The 23,065-nt window shown below is 43.9% G+C and overlaps 1 protein-coding gene across 1 annotated transcript in view; it reads right to left on the bottom strand.

Moving 5' to 3' along the window:
• Positions 1-23,065, bottom strand: part of LOC147685082 (SCO-spondin-like) — a 1,395,910-nt gene that overhangs the window by 468,633 nt on the left and 904,212 nt on the right. The gene's annotated exons all lie outside the window — the stretch shown is intronic.

Below are 23,065 nucleotides of genomic sequence, written 5' to 3'. Positions count from 1 at the left end.
ACGCTGGATTTCGGTGGGGTAAAATGTAATATTCCTACTCCAGTCTGTGCAACATTAGGAAAAGTGTTGGACTCCAGGGAGGTAAAATATACTATTTCCACTCCGGTGTGGCAAAAGTAGGGAAAGCGTTGGCTTGAACTGATCAATTGATCAATCAAGTAGTATTTGTATAGCCCGGCTATTCTCGCCGGGGCTTATCCAGGCACCCCGAAGGCATAAAGTTTACTAGACCCACTCCAGTCTGTGCAACAGTAGGGAGCGTATTGGACTTCAAAGGTGTACAATTTACTATTGCCACTCCAGTGTGTTCACCAGTAGAGAAACCATTGGATGTCAGAGGGGTAGAGTGTACTATTCCCACTTCAGTCGGTGCAACACTGGGGAAAAGGTTGGACTCCAGAGTGTCAAATTTACTATTCCCTCCAGTATGTGCAACAGTAGAGAAAGTGTTGGACACCAGAGGGGTAAGGTTTACTATTCCCACTTCACTCTCTGCAACAGTAAGGAAAACATTGAATCCGAAGGGTACAAACTAATTATTCCGACTCCAGTCTCTGCAACAGTAGGGAAAGTGTTCGATGCCATAGGGGTAAAATGTACTATTCCCACTATGGTCTGTGCAACAGTAGCAAAAACTTTGAACTCCAGAAAAGTAAAATATACGACTGCCACTCCAGTCTGGCAACAACAGGGAACGCATTGGACTCCAAAGGGGCAACATTTACTATATCCACTACAGTCTGTGCAACACTATGGAAAGTGCTGGACTCCAGGGGGATAAAATTGACTATTCCCACTCCAGTATGTGCACCAGTAGGGAAAACATTGGACAACGCAGGGGCCAAATTTACTTTTCCTACTTTTCCTACTCCGGTCTGGATAACGATAGGGAAAGCGTTGGATGCCGGAGGGGAAATATTTACTATTACCAATCCAGTCTGTGCAACAGTAGGGAAAACGTTGAACTCCAGAGGGGTCAAATTCACAATTCACACTTAAGTCTCTGCAACATTAGGGAAAACGACAAGGGTAGAACTTACTATTCCAACTCCAATCTGCAAAACAGCAAAACAGTGGGTAAAGCATTGGACTTTGAAGGGGTTAAATTTCCTATTTTCTATTCCCACTCCAGTCTGTTCAACAGTATTTAAAACATTAGGCTCCGGAGAGGTCACATTTACTATTGCTACTAAACTCTGTGCAAAAGTATGAAAGTGTTTGAATCCAAAGGGGTAAAGTTTACTATTCCCACTCCAGTCTGTGTAACAGTAGGGAAAACATTGGACCCCCAGAGGAGTAAAAGTTACTATTCCCATTCCAGTAGGGAAAGTATTGAACTCCAGAGGGTTCACATTCGCTATTCAAACTCAACTCTCTGCAACATTAGGAAAAACGTTGGACTCCGGAGGGGTCAAATTTAATATTCACATTCCAGTCTGTGCAAAAGTAGGGAAAGCATTGGACACCGAAGGGGTAAAATTGCTATTCTCACTCCAGTGCGTGCAACAGGGGGGAAATTGTAGGACTCCATAGGGGTCAAATTTACTATTCCCACACCACTCTGTGCAACAGTAGAGAAAGTAGTTCACTTCAAACTCATAACATGTTTTAATACATTTATTATTTGACCAAAAATATTAAACTATTAATATAAAAATGATATATATTAAAAAAACAATTAAACCATTGACATTGTTTTTTAAATAATTAACATCCAATTAAAAAAAATATGAATTGTTCATTTTATTAAAGTCTCACAGTATACTCCCACATATCTAGCAACACACAATTAAAATATAATTAACATAAAAAGTGTAATATGATTAACATATTAAGTGATAAATAAAATATTTAATAATGAATAAATAATTAATCGTTCATTTATTATTACCTAGATAACTTCCCCCCTATTTTCCTACAAAACAAGTGCTCCTAATATATAACATAAAACTATCATTATTAAACAATTTGCATATTTATAAATCAATTAAATATTTTTATTATTATTCATTATTTTGTTAACTTTCCACATTATACCTCTACAAAACCAACACCCACACCTATAATATAACTTTAAGATAATATTATTACACAATTTACAAAATGTATTATCAAATAAATAATTAATATTAAATTAATAATTAGTTAATAATCAATATTACTTCATTAATGTACCCCTACAAACCCAACAACATGCACCCAAAAATAAGTCAAAAAACTAATAATTACACAATTCACATAATTAATTTTCAATTCAATACCTAAGAAATTAATAATTGATTATATTTAATAATTAATCAATTATTATGTAATTAACTTCCCAGCAAGAGAGGATGGTATGGTATTACGCTGTATATTGGTGCGAAAATGATACGGGATAGGTGAACAATTTCATGGTGTACACTGGTAGGGATTCTTCAAATAGCTCCCCTAGTTGTCCATCCTTTTGGAGTCAGTGAGAACATTGTTTGAGAACTTGCCAGAGCACTTTTTAACAAAGGTCACCATCTATACGTGGAACATTTCTACATAGGTGTGCAATTAGGCAACCGAATTGTTCAAAGTGGGCACTGTGGCATGTGGCACATTCTGCTCCAACTTTAAAATTACCCTAAAGATCTTGTGTGTAAAAACTTGGCAGTGCTTTGCATAGTAATGAGCTTATTGGTGTTAACTTTTTTGACAGAAGAGATGTCCATGTGCTCACAACTATTCATGATGAAAGTGCAGTGCCTCTGACTATTAAGGGTCAGGTTGCAGAAATGTGCTAACCAGTTTGCATTCTAGACTACAAGAAGCACATGGGAGGTGTAGATAGTGTAGATCAAAGGTTGAAGCCTTACAATGTAGCTCAAAAGTCCTATATCTGTTACAAGAAGTTGGCTGTTCATCTATTTCATTTATCCTCCTTCAAAGTTTAAGTTGTTTCAAAGATCTCCAGAATCCAAGAGGAGTTTTGCACTGTTGTAGCAGTCTTTAATAGGCAGCCTTGTTGTAATAGAGCCGGTAAGTGTTCCTAAAGTGGGAGTGGCAGAGGATGTGGCAAGAGTGAAAGATTGCCACTTTCCTAAAGAAATTCCTGCAACACCCAGAAAAGACTTTCTTTGTATGAGATGTAGAGTATGTGTCCTCAGAAGAGGAATAGGAAAGGAGAGTCATATGTACTGCCCTGAGTATCCATTAATCTTGGCCTCATGTACCCACATGCTTTAAAGAGTACCATACACAACTCATGTATTGGGCGCAACCATGAGAGTAATCAGCAACTGACTGTGGTCTGTATTGCTATATAGTTTCTGTTTAGATACCTGGTTGGTAGTAGTTTGATGTGCTTAGTTATACCTCTTGTATATGCAGTCATAGTTGGTGTTTCATATTCTACTAATAGGTTGATTCTTTCATTTTGAAAAAAAAATCTCTTTTAGGTGGATGTTTTTTTTCCTGTCTGTGCTTTGTGTGTGTAATCTGTTTATCGTGGGAGCACTTTAGAAATGAATGTGGTGTGGAGCTTCATGGTGATGTCTGAGTAGCATTTGGATGGTGGTGTGTGTGCCTGTCATTTGCCCCTAAGGTAGGCCCTAGGTAGCCCTAATGTCGTAATTTGACAATGGCCGGGTTAGCGCTTAGCTTTGCTACACGTTATTTCCCTTAACTTGGCCTTACTCGAAAACGCCATTTTGTATGTTACGGCGGCCATTTTAGGGAATAAGCGGCCTCGTGGTCAGCATGCCCTTTAGTCCTTTCGCCGTGCCGCTGGCCACTCGAGTTTGCCCAGCAACAGGCTATTTTTAGTAATGGTGAAGCTTGCGCATGCGCAGTTCCAACTGACCAGTCACCCCTTAGGAATGTTCCGCCAAACTGACCAGTGGCGTTGTAACCCCTCCCCATGAGTTGGCTGTGTTCCAAAAATGACCATATATGTACATAAACTCTGTAAACCATGTACCGCCTATCTTTTTATTACCTGTTTAATGTATAAAAGGAGGACTCACATCGATGTTCGGTGTGATACTTCTTGCATTACCGAAGGGTGCTGTAGGAATGTACCACCACCCCATGGGGTCTTAATAAATTTGTCTTTTGTACTTTTCAGTTTCCGTGCCAACAGTTCTTTTGGTGTAAGTGGGTATTTCTGCAGAGCATGTAGGCCTGGGGAACCCAATACCACAAATTGGCGACCACGAAGGGACTCATCGGCGACTCGGATGCCCGAAGGAGAGGTCGTAATGAAGGATTGGAAACTCGCCATGGACGCGTACGCTGCCACTGAGTGACCCGAGTCTTGGCACCCACGGTGTTTTCTTCCTTTCCTTCTGATCTGACCTTCCAGGTGGCGCCGGTCTCCGACTGAGATCCTGTTCTGCTGTGTTGCGGTGCAGTGCCTGTTTGGCTGATTCGATCAAAGACTTTGGCAGTTGGAATCTGGACATTTGAGATTTGGGTAAGATTTGTGATCAGTAAGGTAGTATGCGGACGCTTACTGAAGTTCTATGGTGTGTCTATGATTTGAGTTAGCTAACACTTTTTGACTTTGTGAATTTTGAATCATATGTGTAGTGCACTTCACATAGGCAGGCATGTAGAGATGTTTCTCTAATTTTGTTTTGTACTCTGAGCGGCACATTTGTGTGAAGTACTGTAAGTGCCATTTATATGGTATCACGCTTTCGTGATACTTTTTGAACATGCCTGTTTTAAGCACACTCCGAGGGATGTGCTGTCTTGGAAATGGTACCACAATTAGGTTAACAGAATCTCAGCCGGCTCCTCCATAGGGAACTCCCAACCGTGAGATGTATGTCAAATTTGGCCTTCCCCCTATACTGTACAGTAAATTATGGCATAAGTATACCAGAACCGATCCCGAGTTGCAATGGCCACTACATGGGTCGTTTGATTTACGAAAGGTTCAGTTTGTGGAGCAATGTTTGTTTCAGCGCAGGTCTAGACAAGATATGTTTGATTGTGTGCGAATGTGGGAGAAAGCGGTGCGTGAGCGTATGAAGCGTGAGGTTGCCTTGGCGGACAAAGAACAGCGCAAGGCTGCTCGAGATAAGGTTTTACAGCTTGAGGAAAAGGAAGCGCAGGAGAAGAAAGAGAGGGAGGCACGGGAACGTAATTTGCAAACGACCGGTCAATTTCCTATTCGTCGTCCGCTTTATCCTGTCCTTAATAATGAAATTGATGATTTGTCATTACTAGATCGCTCCCCGCCTCCGTATGTCCACCCTACGGCTCCGTCCGAGGATTCCGGTGATGAAGGTCGGGATAAGTTGGATGGAAAGGACAACTCGAGTGTCAGGTTAACTGAGGAAAGAGCCGCGGACTTGCGTAGCCTTGCTAGGAAATTAAATTTGGACCATATAACTGTAGCAACGGTTTTAGCTGAAAGGAAAATGTGGTCAGAACGAGAATTATTGTGTTTTATAAATACTTTGGCACATGAAGTTGTTACTCGATTTCGTAAGCATTCGGAGACTTTAGAACCCAAAGCTGTGTCGGTCTATTGTGAAAATTTGGATGAAGGTTTATTTGCTCTTTCAGATGTTGATGACCTTTTCAAACAACTGCTCCAGCTACGGGATGAGGCGACCAGACTGCGGGATGAAAGGGAAAAAGCTAAAGAGTCTGTGCCGGGGTCGACAGAGCAGTCCAAAGAGTGTCCTCTCCGGGGTTCAGATAAGAATTCTAAAGTGCATGTTATGCCTATGCGTGAAGCCGCACCTTTGTATGTTCCCCCAAAGGGAGATGGTACAGATGACGATAAAACGTTGAAGGATGCGAAGGGGTATTTTATATATAATTGGGTGTATACGCCCTGGAATAGAACAGATGTTATGGCATTAAAGAACTCCTTGCCCGATCTTCGTAAAAATCCAGCCGCATTCTACGAAGGGGTGGAGGGGCTATTTCCTCTTGTGTTATGACTCTTGTTGATGTAGACCTTTTCTTTGGATTAATACTCCCCCCTGATATGTGGAGGTTGATTCGTAAAACTAATGATCAAACGACATTTGGGGCAACTTGGAAGGACTTAGAACAGGCTGACTTAGAAAGGGAACCTGCATGCAAACCGTGTGCTTTGATTTTAGATCTCCCAACGGCTATTCTGACTGAATTAAAAACTCTGGTGCCTCCTAAAAAGATCAATTGGACTATGTTGGCTTCATGTAAACAGAAGCCAGTTGAATCGGTATCTGATTTCTTTACACGCTTTGAAGAAGCTTTTCATGATTACAGTGGGCAATCATTAACAGATGATACGGGTAGGCATCTGTTTGTCGATAAGTATGTGGCTAATCTCCTACCGGAGATTGCGAAGCGATTGAAAACGAGCGAAAGTTCCTGGACCACGGCGACCCCTGCGTCTTTGTTAACTATGGCTCAGTATTATGAGCGGCAGGAATTAGAGGCTAAAGAAAGTGTGGATAAAAAAGCCAAAGAGTTGAAAACGAAGGTGATGTTAGCACAGGTTCGTGGTACTCTGTCTAGAGGGAATGATAGAGGCAGGCTAGGAGGGAGCAATGCGTCGTACGGTCATACCGATATTGCTGAGGACCAATGTGCATATTGTAAAGAATTTGGGCATTGGGCTGAAGATTGTCCGGTGCTTCGTGAGCAACGTAGTCAGCGTGGTCGAGGAGGTGGAAGGTCGAGGAATAGTTATTCGGGAGCGAGAGGTAGTGGAAGTGATCGTGGTAGGTTTGAAGCAAGGGGCCGTGGTCAGGATGAGCGAAACGTTTTTGATAGACGGAATCAGTACCAGATATCGGAGGGTGAGGATGTGGAACACCAGGATTATGTGCATGCATAGGATTGCGTAGGATGGGGTGTGGAATCGGTTGAAGTGCCAGTAGATCAAAGAGGTCCATATGTATCAGCGGACATTTTGGGTTCTACTGATCAGTTTTTAGTTGACACTGGAGCTACTCATAGTGCTTTGTCTAAAAACTTGGTTCCAAGGGCTCCCCTGTCTGGCGATACGATAACATGTATAGGGTTTGATGGCACACCCTCTCCTAGCCCATTATCACAGCCTCTTGCACTTTGTATTGCTAAATTTTTCAGTTTTTCCCCGTTTTTGTTGTCACCTCACACTCCTGATAACATAATGGGTATTGATTTGCTTAAATATTTTCGAGCAACGATACGTTGCGCTCCCGAAGGAGTGCAGGTTATTTTGAATGACAATTACCCAGACTCACACAGATTTTTTACAATAAAAGACATTGAAGCATTAGCCTCTCTCCCTCACACGTTATGGGCGACCTCGGATACGGATGTGGGACAGATGCTTATTCCACCCATTCGAATTACTGTCAAGGAGGGAGTCTCCTTGCCACATGTCCCGCAATATAAGATCTCTAAGGAAGGTGAAATTGCATTGACGCACATTGTTCAGGATTTGATTATTGCAGGAGTAGTGGAGGAAGTTCCTCACAATGTTTGTAATAGCCCTATTCTTCCGATCCTTAAGAAAGATACCGACGACAAAGTCTATCGATTTATTATTGATTTGAGAGAAATTAACAAAATTGTCATTCCCCAATACCCAGTGGTGTCTGATATCACGACATTGCTTACATTGGTTCCTCCGACGGCGACGACCTTTTCTGTCGTTGACCTCAAAAATGCGTTCTTTTCTATTCCCATCCATCCTGACAGCAGATATTTATTTGGCTTTACGTTAAATAATAAATCGTATAGATTTTGTCGTGTTCCTCAAGGCTATACAGAGAGCCCTAGCATCTATAGCCAGGCTCTAAAACGACAGCTTGATTCTTTTGACCTGCAATCCGGAGTAGCCCTTATACAGTATGTTGATGACCTTCTGTTGGCCGCAGACACTTATGCACAATGTGAGGAAAGTACGCTTGCCTTGCTGTCCTTTTTAGCTCAGAACAACCATAAAGTTTCTAAGAAAAAGCTACAATACTGTAGACCCAAGGTGACCTACCTCGGTCATCTTTTGTCTAAGGAGGGGCGTGCATTAACATCAGAACGAATTCAAGCAATTTTAGATACGCCAGTTCCCCGCACTCAGAGAGATGTACGCGCCTTCATAGGATTAACGTCCTTTTGTAGACAGTGGATTATGGGGTTTTCGCACATTATAAAACCTTTGTTAGCATTATTGTCCACAACGACACCAATGCCCCTTGAATGGACAGATGAATGTCAGAATGCTTTTGAACAATTGAGACAGGCCCTTTGCTCTGCACCCGTGTTAGGTACACCAGATTACACAAAGATTTTTACATTGTACGTGCACGAGAAAGATGGGTGCGCGTTATCAGTGTTAGTGCAGGCACACGGGGACAAGCAGAGGCCATGTGCATACTTCTCAGCTGTTCTTGACCCTGTAGCACGAGGGTTACCTGGGTGTTTTAGAGCAGTAGCAGCAACAGCGGTGGCTATACGACAGAGTGAGGGAATAGTTCTGTCGCACAAATTGTTGGTGCTAGTTCCGCATGCAGTAGATGCCCTTTTAAATCAAACAAAGACTCAGTATCTTACGAGCGCACGACTTACAGGATATGAGCTCACACTTCTGGCGCCACATATCACACTGAAAAGATGCGCTACCCTGAACCCTGCCACTTTATTGCCCTATCCGGTTGAGGAGGGCCAGGAAGAAAAACATCATGATTGTGTTTTCCTGACCGAGGAACAGACAAAGGGTCGTGTCGACTTACAGGATATGCCACTTCCAGATGTGGATGGGGAACTGTGGGTTGATGGATCGTGTTTGAGGCTGCCAGATGGCACGACTTCTGCAGCATATGCGATCACGACACTTAAGACGGTGGTAGAAACAGCACGAATACCACAGAAATCGGCTCAAGCAGCAGAGCTGATTGCCTTAACGAGAGCCTGCGAACTGAGTGCTGGCCTATGTGTGAACATCTACACAGACAGCCGGTACGCCTTCAGAGTAGCGCATGACTTTGGCTTACTCTGAAGAGAACGTGGGTTTTTGACTTCTCATGGAGTACACATTATGCACGGAGAGCTAGTGTGTGATCTCCTAAACGCGTTGCTTTGTCCAAAGAAGGTGGCGATAATTAAAAGCAGTGCACATAAAAAGGTCACTGACAAAGTGGGACAAGGCAATGCTTTTGCAGACAGTATAGCAAGACAAACAGCTATGTCACGAAATGACTCCCTCATGTATGTAGTGAAGTCACAGGCCGAGCGATGGCATGATGCTCGAGCAGAAATACTAGATATCCAAAAATCAGCGTCGGAAGCAGAACTCGCAACCTGGGCAGCAGAGGGGGTGCTGGATGATGAGGGTTGTTGGAGGAGTAAGAACATGGCACGATGGAAATTGCCTGCAGCTTACTTGCAAGCGATGGTCCAGATGACACATGGGTTGGCACATGTTGGAGCTCTTGCAATCACTCGATTGTTAACACGGGTTTGGGAGCATCCTGAGATTGCCAACACTGCCAAGAGAGTAGTGCAGACCTGCTTGATATGTTTACAGCACAATCCTGCAAAAGGGACGCATACTCCGAAAGGAGGGTTCGTTCCACCTTCTGCGCCGTTCGAAGTACTGCAAATGGATTATATCCAGCTTGAGCGTTGCAATAACCTTAAGTATGTCTTAGTGGTGGTGTGTGCTTTTAGCAAATGGGTTGAGGCCTTCCCCACGAAAGATAATACGGCTTTGACAACGGCTAAGGCTTTGCTCAAGGAGTACTTCCCTCGTTACGGCGTTTGCAAATTTTTGTGGAGCGATAATGGTCCTCATTTTGTCGGGAAAATTGTGGAGTACGTATTGAAGGGATTGGGGATTCAGCAAAAATTCCACGCTGTGTTCCATCCTCAGTCAGCAGGTCTCGTTGAGCAGTATAATGCTACGTTGAAATTGAAGCTGGCTAAGATTGTGGCGTCCACGTCATTGAAGTGGCCGGATGCCTTGCCGCTAGCATTACTCTCTATCAGATTGGTGCCCCATTCTCGGACTGGCCTCACACCATATGAAGTGGTGTTCGGAAGGCCTATGAATATATGGGGAGTGCCTAAGCCGCGATTGTTACATGATGTGCCTTGTATAATGATGAACGACTATTTGGCACGATTAACAAATGATTTGCTTTCTATTCATCAACAGGTTCGAGAAGCGCTCCCTGACAACTCCATTGGAGAGGCCCATAGTCTCCGTCCTGGTGACTATGTCATGATTAAGTCGTTTGAGAGGGCGAACAGCTTGGAACCGAGGTGGCGTGGCCCCGAGCAAGTCCTTTTGGCAACTCGAACGGCTGTGCGAGTGACCAACAGAAAGTGGTGGGTGCATTCAACTCACTGCCGCCGTGTCTCTCCGGACCTGGTGAATCCTACTGTGCTGACCGACTACAAGGAGATTCTGGATAAAGAAAAGAGCCCAGCTGTGACATCGGCCAAAGTTGAGGGAGCCTTCCCGGACCACACTGTTTCTGGACGACAGCGTTACAATCTGCGGCCACGATAGGCAGAAGATTTTTGTTTTTCGAGACTGGTTGGTTACCGCTCTGGGGTTTGTGAAATGGAAACCGGGAATCTCAAGGGGGGGGGATCAGTTCTGCCAAGAGTAGCGACACCCGTCTTGACCCCGGAGAAGAAAACAACGGCTACCTCGGAGCTCAGCACCGTATTTTTCTTTTTTAGGTATATACATTTGAGACATTGTGAACTCTTTGAACTATGGCGTCTTCTGCATCACGAGACAAAAGAATACTTGGTGCCATCTTGTTTGTACTGACAATCGTGGTGATAGCAGTGATAGCCTGGGTAGTAGAACTTGTGGTGCCTGCACGAGAACATTTGCTGCCGACTACCCCGGCTCCATCTGAACATTTTCACTTCACCTTGCCCTACCATGAAGAACCGCACCGTCAGACTTACCTGAACAATAGCTTCATTCAGATTTTGCACCATACTCATAATATGACAAACACATCTAATTGTTGGGTATGTGGGATGTTGCCTGGTCATCAGAAGAAAGGGGGCACCCCGCTCATCCCACTCCCGTTTTCTCATAACGGATCCTGTAATGCCTGGTATACTCTTCTATTCACTTTACGATGGCCAACAAAAGGGGGGGTGCTTTTCCGTTTGAATAAGATATGTTATCACGACAGGGATGGTTATCCACGAGCTGAAGGTACTCGATTTGAATGGGAAGAGTACCGTCCCGATAATGCATCTGCACCCCGTATTTACAGCAATCAAAGGAACATTAATATGTCTAGCTCACACGTCATTAATGTTATAAATACTAAGGCTGATCTTTGCATACGTAATAAAGGTACAATCCCGGTTGGGAAAAGTGAATGTAACACCACACTTACATTTGACAGTCCGAATGGCATATCATTTGTGGCCTCTCGAAATACATACTTTATCTGCGGTAATAAAGGTCATCATCAGCTCCCTTTAGGATGGTTAGGCACATGTTATGTATCTTTTGTATTGCCCCCTGTATTCATTGCACCACCAATGTATCATAATGACTACGTGCTTTATCATGATTTTGTGTTAAACAGAGTTAAACGTGCTGTGGTCTTGGACGATATTGACCAGACCGATACTGCCTTACAACAGTATGTTGATTTCAATTTGGGACTGTTTTCTTTTGTGGGGGCTGCTTTGCACAGCCGGAAAAGTACGACGACTGACTCGTATGGTTGAAGCTGTAGCTAATGACACTGCTACTGCTCTAGGGAATATCACGGAAGAACTGCAAATTTCTAGAATTGTTACGCTTCAGAATCGCATGGTTCTTGATGTGGTTCTAGCTGACCGAGGGGGGGCATGTAGAATCATCGGAAGTAGCTGCTGCGTTTACGTGCCAGATAATTCGCCATCTGTTTATGATGCAATCACAAAGCTTCACAAGATTGCTGCTGAGATACACCCGGACAATGGCACGTGGACTTTATCGGGGTGGTTCTGGTCAATGTTGAGTACCTGGAGCTGGAAGCTGCTGACAATTTTATGTGTTGTAGTGGGGATCTTGTTCTTCCTATGTTTATGTATACAATGTGGCCCTGCCTTACGTTCTATGTGTTTATCAGCCTGTATCCCATCTAGACGAGCGCTTGCTCGAAATGAATCAATACTTCATAAAGAAGTAGCTCAAATAATTTTAATTGATATTGAAGATGAGTATCCCGACTACGTTCACTATGAGGTAGCTTCAGCTAAACGCTAAAAGGGTCGTCTGTCGTAATTTGACAATGGCCGGGTTAGCGCTTAGCTTTGCTACACGTTATTTCCCTTAACTTGGCCTTACTCGAAAACGCCATTTTGTATGTTACGGCGGCCATGTTAGGGAATAAGCGGCCTCGTGGTCAGCATGCCCTTTAGTCCTTTCTCCGGGCCGCTGGCCACTCGAGTTTGCCCAGCAACAGGCTATTTTTAGTAATGGTCAAGCTTGCGCATGCGCAGTTCCAACTGACCAGTCACCCCTTAGGAATGTTCCGCCAAACTGACCAGTGGTGTTGTAACCCCTCCCCATGAGTTGGCTGTGTTCCAAAAATGACCATATATGTACATAAACTCTGTAAACCATGTACCGCCTATCTTTTTAAAACCTGTTTAATGTATAAAAGGAGGACTCACATCGATGTTCGGTGTGATACTTCTTGCATTACCGAAGGGTGCTGTAGGAATGTACCACCACCCCATGGGGTCTTAATAAATTTGTCTTTTGTACTTTTCAGTTTCCGTGCCAACAGTTCTTTTGGTGTAAGTGGGTATTTCTGCGGAGCAGGTAGGCCTGGGGAACCCAATACCACTCTAAGAGTCGGGTGCTGTGTAAGTAAAAGGTAGGACATTTATTCTTACGTTTTGCATGCACTGGTAGCTCAAATAGTTTTTCACTACAGGGAGGCCCACACCTTCCATAGTTTAACATTGGGAATTCCCTAAAACAATTTTAAGCTGTTTCTCCTGATTAGAAAGGAGTAGCTAAATTATGTTTTATATCTTTGGAATGATAATGATAAATCCTCTTTAGTGCAAAGTTGGATATGACATTACTATCTTTGAACTACTATTTTTAGAAAGTGGCCATTTCTCTGCTCTTAACTTAGCTCTGCATGCCTGCGGGTGGGCGGGTGACAGCTACACATTGTGCATTTCCTATAGACAGCCACAAACACAGAATGGGTGGGTGTGGCAAAAGGCTCATCCACATTCATCTGTGTTCTGATCGCCTTCTGGAGGAGAGGGAGCTGGCACTTACATCTGAATATGTTGTCTTGTCCCCCACACGGGTGAGTAGTGCACTCTATAAATCCCTGATTAATTGATTGACACAAAGGACTGATTACCCCCACAGATAGGCTGGCAAACAGGGCTTGGAGGAAAGGGGACCAGGTCACTTCAAGGAGCTGATTTGAGGTCACCCCAACTTCAAAGGCACATTTAGGTATAAGTACTGGGGCTCTGACTCTACCAGGACAGTACACTACTGGACCTGTGAATAACGTTGCCAGGAGGGAGGACTGCTGTGCTACAAGGATTGCCACTCTGCTTGACTGACTGTTCTAAGGAACTGCTTCACTGCTGTGCTGAGCTCATCCGCTGCCTGCTGATCTCTGCCCTGCTGTGGACAAGGACTGGACCCATCTTATTTTAAACCAGATTGACTCCAAGGGCTTTCTGGATTGCTTCCTGTTTTCTGAACTCCCAGGGTTATAAAAGACCTCCTGCAACTCTGCAGGTGCTGCTGGACTCTGTCATCTGTAAGTCCTACCCTTGCCCGAGGCGCCCCTTCCAGTCCTGTGCCTCAGAAGTGGGTTTTTGCAGCTTTCTCTACAATGACATTGACCCAGCGGCAATCTCGCACCAATCGGAACTGATGCATCACCCTTTGATGCTGAGGCAGCTGAGGTTCGACATAGGAGTGCCGGCATGAAGGGCATGAATCGGAGCAGACTCTGGCCTCCATCTACGGGATTGATGCAGCGTCTCCTCAACTCCTCACCTCAAGTCCTCGACATTGGCGCTTTGCTCCATCCAAGGTACTTTGTCAGTAGGGCCTGTATGTGTCCTGTAACCAGCCTGCCCTTGATCGCAGAGAGCCTGAATTTTTGATTTACCTCGGTCTAGCGCAACCTCAAGTAACCTTTTAGCACTATTGACTTCTGAGCACTAAGCATTGTGTTACTATGTGTGCTTGTTGCACAAATACTTTACCCATTACCTCTTTAGGTAATCTGTGCCAAGCTGTCAGAGGGTGAGCACAAGTTATCCCTTAGTGTGTATCTAGCTTATCCTGACTAGGACTGTGGTCCCTCTTGGACAGGGTGCAAATCTATGCCAACTAGAGGCCCAGTTTCTAACAGCGTAGGAAAGTGATGGGCCCTTGAATTGTGCTGTTTGTTGTTATGGGTGTTGTAACATGCTGGGACCACGGTTGATAGTGTGAATGGTTTTGTGTGCATGACGCATGAAAGGTGTTTTAATGGTTTGTAAAGAGGTGGGTGCCTTGTTGAGGCTTTACAGCTCACAAGCTGTTTGTCACTGGTTCAGTATTGGAAAATTTATATTATCTTATTAACAGTGAGTGCTACGTTTTAATTTTTGTAAAATCTTTTGCTAATAAAATTTACATTTTGACCTTTTCACTCACCTTTGTGCCAAATCCAACCAGTATGCATGTGTTCTTGAGTAGTACATGATGGTTCAGTAATATTTGCCTTTTCTGTCTTTTTCTGCCGAGGTGTTATTGTTTCTAGGGAAAATCTACCAAACCCAGATCTTTCCATAAACTAGACACCACTGAGACCTCTCAGGGTGGTGTATTGTGTGTGGCTCTCACAAGGAACCCTTGCAGCCCTTCAACATAGGCTAAAAACACACCTTTTCTTTATATTTTTGTAACTCAAAGTACCCGGATCCACCAATTCCCTGCCACCAAGATTTCCCCCGTCTCCTGATAAAATTGTACTTCACCTGTATGGGTAGACCTAGCGCCCACCAAAGGGCATGGTCCAAGACGCACAGTGGCAACATCAACAAAGGGGTAGCTGCAGTTTTTGGGCCTGGGCTTGGCAGCCAACCAGAGAATTCTATCAAACTAAGGCATTTCTGAAAACAAGATACCCAGGGAAGTACATGGTGGTGTGCCTCTCATGGATCTCAAACATAGTTCTTACCCACAATGCCCTTAAATCTTCAACATACCCTAAAATCACACTTTTTCTGTGGATTTTTGTGATGTAGTCTTCCAGAATCAAAAGGAATCCACAAAATTTCTACAACCCAGCATTCCCTACTTGTCCAGATAAAAATGCTGCACAACGTTTGTGACTGGGCCCAGTGCTCATGACAGTTACAGACCAAACTAAGGTCAATGGGAGTCTTTGCAAAGGGGCACTCATTGACTTTGGTCTGATCTGCTCCTGTTTTGGGCACTTGGCCCAGCCACAAATGTGAGGTACTATTTTTATTGGGAGACTTGGGGGAATAGCAGGTGGTAGGAAAACTGATGCTCGGAGGAGTTTCCTGAACTGTAGAACACAGAAATATGAGTAAAATGTGAGCCACAGCACGGAACCCAAAGCCCTTTGGCTGCGCCACGCTGCAGCACTTTCAAAGTACAGACATGCCTCATAGCTACAAGGATATGATAGATCCCTTTGTTCTCCCTTGTGCTGGCGTGCAATTAGCGTCCATGCGCAGACGCAGGCACCCTTGCACCATGGTGCAAGAATGCCTACGACACAGGGATGATTGTTGATGTGCAGGAAGGAGTCCCTTCCTGAACATAAAGTACCATAAGAGTGATTTCCTCATTCTATGTGTATTGCAGAATGCAGCACGCATAGAAAGAGGAAAAAAAAAGAAGGAGAAGTGAATACATTTCTCCTGTTGCGCCTCCCTACGCCTCCCCTGGGGAGACTTTGCATTCAGACACATTTCCAGGTTAATGATTTCTCGTAAATCTGGAAATGTGTCAGGTTCCATTAGTGTTGTGTGGGAACACCCACAGCAACACCCATGGAACGCCCCTTTTATGCAAAGTGCTCAGTGTAAAGGGGCCGTATTTACAAGAACAGCAAAAGCCAGGCAGGGTGGTTTTCCTGTCCTTGTATATATGGGGCAGAAAAATGCGTCGGCGTTGCATCACAAAAAGTGACTGACCGGCGGTGCAAGAGCTTGTTAATAAGCCCCTGTGCTTTTAGTCAAGGTTTGAGGTTTGCAAGGGCTCTGGGCAAGAATACCTGATGATAGCACCCAGGATTTTCCCAGGTGTCTAGTTGTCAAAATATTCAGATTTTCAAGATTTACCTAGATGCCAGCTGAGCTACTCCCAAAATACACAACTAGCTACATTGCAAAGTGGGTCAGTTTTCAGTGGAAAAGTGTGATGTGTCCATGAAGTATTTTAGCGCCTTTCCTGTTGCAGCCACTATCCCTACCCACACAAGTGTGGTAGAGGTTTTATCTGGAGTCTTGGAGCAATGGTTGGTGGTAGGCATTTTGTTGTTCCATGTGGATTCCAGAACTTTCCAACGTAAATTTGTTTTTTGTCAGCCACAGTTTGAGGTTTGCAAAGCATTCTGGGTAGGGAAACCTAGTGTGAGCCATGACAAATACCCCATCCAGGATCCCCCAGGTCTCTAGTTTAAAAAAGTGCAGGTTTGCTAGGTTTCACTATGTGCCGGCTGAGCTAGGCCCCAAAAACCACAGCTAGCTACATTGTAAAAAAGGTCAATTTTCAGTGAAAAAGTGTGATGTGTCAATGTTGCATTTTTGCACCTTTCCTGTTGCAGCCACTAGCCCTAACCTCACAAGTATGGTAACATTTTTATTGGGAAACTTGAGGGAATGGTAGGCGGTAGAAAATGTGTCACTTCCTGTGTCACTTTTCATCACCGAAATGTGAGGAAAATGTATTTTTAGGCAAAGATGAGGTTTGCAAAGGCTTCTGTGTACAGAAGCCTAGTAAAAGCCACATAATCACTCCACTCTGGATTCCTCCAGGTGTCTAGTTTTCAAAAATGTGGAAGCTTGCTAGGTTTCTCTTGGTGCTGACTAAAGTAGGTCCAAACATCCATAACTATCCACATAGAAAAAAGGGTTATTTTCAGTAAAAAAAATGGGATGTGTCTATGCTGTGTTTTGGCGACTTCTTGTTGCGTCCACTAGCCTTACCCAGACAATCGTGGCACCATTCTTATCAAGACACTTGCAGGAATGCTAGGTGGAAGGAAGGTTGCAGCTTTCTACAGATTCCAGAACTTCTCATCATAGAAATGTGAAGTGAATATGTATTTGTAATCAAATTTTCCAGTTTGCAAGTGCTTCTGGGTAAGAGAACCTGGTGAGAGCCATGCAAGTCCCACCCTGGATTTTCCTTGTTTTCTAGTTTTAAAATATGTACAGGCTGCTAGGTTTCCCTAGGTGCTGGCTAAACTAGGTCCCAAAATCCACAGCTAGCCACATTGCAAAAAAAGGTTAGGTTTCAGTGGAAAAATGTGATGTGTTCATATTGCGTTTTGGGGGACTAGTCAGGTACCATTTTTATTGACGACAGACATGTGGGAATACAAAACAGTATAACCGTTGCTATTACCCATTGTATTTCTTCACCTTTGTGCCTTCCAAATGTAAGTCAGTGTGTAAGAAAGAAGAGATTTAAAAAAATTCTCCCTGAATCACAAGCTAGTAAAGCGAACCTCCAAATTCAGACTTACAAATAAGCATTAATTCTAAATTCCATATCTGGTGTCAACTGTAGAAATATAGGTTTCCTTGTTAACAATTTTACAATATTTATATTTTATCATATGAATTACTCTATACCTGGCGCACAATATAAAACCATTGCAAGGTGTAGTTCAGTTGTTGACTTTGAGGACCTTGAGTTGTTGGACCTACAAATCCTATTTATCCCTGCAAACAGAAGAATCTAGTGGACATAATGGTATTTTGTTTTTGTAAATCGGCCATCAGAACAAGAAGTTGTAAATGAAAACGTTGTCTCACAAATGAATGTTCAACAATGGCAATGAGGGTCCAACTTAGGACAGGCCAGTAACACCACATACCGCATACTATAGGTATCCTATGTACCTCTCTATTGTCATTCTTTCTAATCGCTTCTCTCTCGCAGTCCACCCACTTAATCACTTCCTCCCGCCACCTGTACAGATCTGGGCCCCCTGCCTATTTCCAGCACTATGGGGCCGATTAGGATGGCGGGCGGACTTTGTCCGCCCGCCATCCCTGTGGTAAACAGGACCATCCGCGACTTGAGCGGCATTCCCGCCATGCCAATTAAGATGTGCCCGCCACACTGCGGGCGCAACATGCATTTTTAACATTGCGGCGGCACCGCCCGCCACAAATTTAAAATGAAGGCATGCATTTGGTTGGCTCTTATATGTTAAAAAAAATTTGTATGACTTGGGTTTGAAAAGGTATTATCATAACCCCTCACGGATATCAGAGATTTCCAGAAAAAGGCTCCAAAAACTATCCTTGACACATTTGGAAGAACTACGATTGGTTATTGAGGCAAACAAAAGTTCAGTTTAACATACCCTATCAATTCAAACCATCTTGGCCATACAGCCTTATTTAACTTTTAATTTGAGTGGTTATGACAGGCTTCTGTTGACACGATTTAGGATGAACATATTCCACTGCTTGGTAACTTTTCCTAAAATAAATGATTGGTCAAAGACGTTATCAATCTGCCTCTGTGATGAAGTATCTACACAATCATCAATCCATGTGGTCTTGTTTTGCAAATTCTATAAAGAACCAAGGAAGCACTGGGTAATACCGATAATAAAAATTCTGGGTTTGCGACAATGCCGCCCAGCTTTCCTTGTGATGCAATTTCTGGAGGTAGAGTGTTTTGCAAAAAATATAGCCCAATTCTTGAAGCTCTGGATCAGACACAGGTCAAATTTAGAATAGGACTGGCGCTGTATATATTGTGCAAGAATACAGTTGTTTTTCATCCCTTGTACTCCAATGATGCACTTGAGCCCTCTTAACATTGAGCTCGTATCCTAGCACTTTATATAGTTGGTATGTATTGTAATTGATCAAATTTATGAATTTTTTAAATTATTTATTATAATTAGAGGAAGAAATTTCAATCCTTTCTTTAAATGTTTTTTTTAATAATGAACTTTTATGGTTTTCGTAATTTTGAAAAACAAATAAAGGAATTTGACTTGACATCATCTAGTGAATGTAAATATGTTGATAGCGTTTATGGCTGTTAAACATATATACTAACCTACTATAAAAGTTAAATTACTATACTAGGTGCACTACTAGTGAGTGATACTGCTTCTAACATATATTTTGTGAGTGGCTGTGATGATGTATGTATCCTGTGTGTATGATTATGTGAGTGGCTATATAGGTGTATAAGTGGGTGTGTGTGAGTATCTGTGTGGGTGAGTGAGAGGCTATGTGAGTGGCTGTATTGGTGAGTGAGTGCATGTGTCAGTGTTTTTATGGGTGAGTGAGTTTTGGTGTGAGTGGTTCTATGGGTGGGTAAGTTGTGTGTAGTGACAGTATGAGTGAGTGAGTGGGTGTCTCTACTTTTTCAGTGAATTTGTAAGGTTTTTGCAATTCTATTTCCTAACTATAACCTTTCTGTACCCTTTGTTTTTTTAAGTGAATTTAGAAGGTTTTTCAAAACCTATTTCCTAACTATAACGTTTTTTAACTGGTAGTCATGTTTGCAGAGTGGTGGGGAAACTGAGCGCAGCCTCTGACTAGCTCTCCAGAATCCTGGAGTAAGAGACTTAGTTGAGGTAACAGGAGTGCTTCTTGGTCACAAGGACCCCCAGCATCTAAAAGGATATCAACCTCCAACAAGTAATGCACCAAGAGGTGTGTTTACAGAGTGGTGGAGAAAGAGGGTGTGACCTCTAACGTCCTCACACCAATCGCGCTCTGTGGAAGTTACAGGAGGTAAAGGAGGGGTAGCTGGCCCTCAAGGATGCTCACCAGCCAAGGGAACTTCATCACCCCAGCAGTAGTGTGCCAGAAGACACATTTGCAGAGTAGTAGAGAATGGTGGCATAGACTCCAAAGATCTTTCAGGAATTCCTTATTATGGGACCTACCGGAGGACTTCTTGGCCCCCAAGGACTTTCCAGAGCCGAGGCAAAGAAAGGGGCGTGGCCTCTGAAGTCTTCTCAGCAATCAAGCTGTGTGGGACTTACTGGAGGTATCAGGAGGGCTCCACGGATCCTCAGCATCCAATGGACTTCATCCTCCAACCAGCACTGCGCCACAAGATACACTTGAAGAGTGGTGGAGAAAGGGGGCATGGCCTAGGAGGACCTACGCGCAATCCCACTTTCTGAGATGTACTGGAGGTAACAGGAGGGCTTATTGGCCCCTAGGAGCCCTCTGGACCTAACAGTACTGCATCCGCCAACAAGCAGTACACCAGCAGGCGCATTTGCAGAGTGGTGGATAAAGAAGGTGGGGCCAGACTTGCCAGATGACCTTTTGAAAAAAAAATGTATTTACTCTGGAAGGGGGGGGGGGGGCTGCGTGGCCCCCCTTCTCTGGGTCACTTTTGCCCCAGGGAAACCATCCCCTGGGGCCAGTAATTTCTTGAATGGGAGAGGAGGATCGTGTGGCCCTCTTCCTGCTGATTTTGCCCCCAGGGACCCTATCCTCCAGGGCCCGGCCTTTACATTTTTTTTATTTTAATTAAGGGGCAGGAGCCACGCGGCTCCCTTCCCCGTGTTGATTTCAAGCCCAGGGAACCCATCCCCCAGGGCCCACCCATGTACAGACACCAGGGGCCTGGCCATTGAAAGTGGGTGCCTCCAGGGCACCCACTCTCCACTGAGACCGCGGGGGAAACCTGAAGGCCCCCACAGTCCCTGCCGGGTCCCCATCTCCTGCAGGAGCCAGCATTAGTTTGATACAGAGGGAGATGACATGCAGCTCTCTCTGTGCCAAAGCAATTGTGCTCCGCTTTGAGTAAACAAGAGCAAAATACTCTTCATGCTCAAAGTGCAGCACAGTTTGCTATGGCTTGGCAGGAGCAGCAAAGCTCCTGCCAAACCAATGCAAACAGCTATGTCCCAGGGTGGGCACCCTGGGACATAGCAGGAGCCAGCCCTGGAGGGTGGCAGTCCCCCGGACCATTTAGGGCTCCATGTGGGGGTTTGTGGCCCCCCCCTTCAAACTTGACCCGGGCCCTCACGTATCACTTAAAATGAAAGCCCTGGGAAGGAGGCAGCCCCCGGGACTGCAGGGGTGTCTGCATGGCCCCTCGCATTCTTTTAACTTAAAGCCAAGGAGATGGTGGTCCCCGTTGCATCAGTAAGGCCCTTGAGGGGGGATATGTTACCCCTCCTTTATTTCAATTCCCCAGGGACCTCTCCCACCTGGAGTCCGATTAGAAACAAAGTGGGGAGCCCGTGCTTCATTTTTTTAAAACTTTCGGCAGGCTCCATGGATGTGTCAAAATGAATAAAATAAATGCTTTTTTGTGTCCTGCAGGATACCTGTGGGACTTCACCAAGAGGCCTTGGAGGTGAGGGTATTCCTACCCTATCCCCTTTTCTTTAAAAAAAATATTTAGTGTGGGACTCAGCTTCAAGCAGAGTCCCATGATGGTTGGCAACACTCTGTGGTTAAAGTGTTGGCAGAAAAATTAATTTCAATAGGATTTTGGGGTGCCAGATATCTATATTTGTTAAACTTGAATATCTCTAAAAATACTGAAAGGATATACACCAAATTACAAAAAGCACGCTTTCTGGTTAAAGGGATGTTAGAGTTAGGAAGATGTTTAACTCATATAAAACCATAGAAATTCAGCAGTTATAGTAACACTTATCTGAAGAAACTAACTCATGCCTTTAAGTAAGTTTAGGTAACAAGTTATCATTTTTTTAACATAAGTCTAACTATAACTGCTGAATGTAGTTTTGTATGGGTAAAATGTCAACCGAACTATAACATCCCAGTAACCTTTGCTTTGCATGGATATGAAGTTAAGAATAGTATATCTCTACTTACTGACATACACCTGCCTTGAAAATATTTAAGTTCTCGAAATTTCGTTCACATTATATTTGAAGAACAACACTTCTATCCTTGATATTCTGACATTGAGCCCTACATGGTGTAACTTCATACATGTTAACGAACAAACACTGGGTGCTTGCTTAATATACGCTCTTGCTTCCAGTGAGCTGCAGCAAGGAGTCTCCGGCAGCAGATCATTAATAGAACTGATTGTAAACATTCTTTATCAATGTTCTCTTTGGCTCCCTGGGTTATGGCAATGGTGTGAGAGTGAGATATGCCTTTTCTAAAGCTACCTTTGCACTCCATGCCTTGGCATTCTCTCAGCTGGTGGCCACTTCCAACACAGGGCCGTCCCTCCATCTGAGGGGTGGGGCTGTTACACTCCCGGAAGCGGTGTTGCACTCCTTCTCCACAGCTCTGGTTACATGGGGACCAGGAACCCCAGGAACTCCATCCACCATCCAGACGACAAGAAGGCTCAGGGGTGCATTGTAGGTGGCCACTCACACAGGAGCTGTGGAGAAAAATAGTTTAGAATGTATCTCAGGAAAGTAAAAACTACAGTGATATAGCATTATTGCTGCAACCAATGGCCATACTAGTTGTTAAAGGCCCTGAACCTGGTTTTTAGGCCTAAGCTGCAGGGGAGGGCATAACAAGGGTGAGAGCCTTTAACAATTGATGCAGCTCTAGGCTTAAGGGCTATAAACTATTAGAGCATTTCATCCACTGTGGGTAAAATGTTCTAAGTTAAAAAGGGAGAAATAGAATGACAATGATTGGAATGGTGGAGCAGAAGGCCTATATTAGCCCATATTGCCACTTGACCCGTTCTATTGTCTTCAGTGGAGCTCTTAACATTGTAATGCTCTAACGCAATGTTGTCTTTCTGTTCTGGAACATCAATGTCTCTTATGAGTTGTATGCTCGTTAGAATAATGCTCATCAATGATGATCACAATACACTTTCCAATCTTTTCTAACACAGAAGACCCTACTTGAATACTAATCCAGTATCCAAATAAAAAAGTGTTTA

Source organism: Lissotriton vulgaris, chromosome 10, assembly GCF_964263255.1.
Source record: "Lissotriton vulgaris chromosome 10, aLisVul1.2, whole genome shotgun sequence".
Taxonomy (NCBI): domain Eukaryota; kingdom Metazoa; phylum Chordata; class Amphibia; order Caudata; family Salamandridae; genus Lissotriton; species Lissotriton vulgaris.
This window is presented reverse-complemented; position numbering and strand designations above follow the sequence as displayed.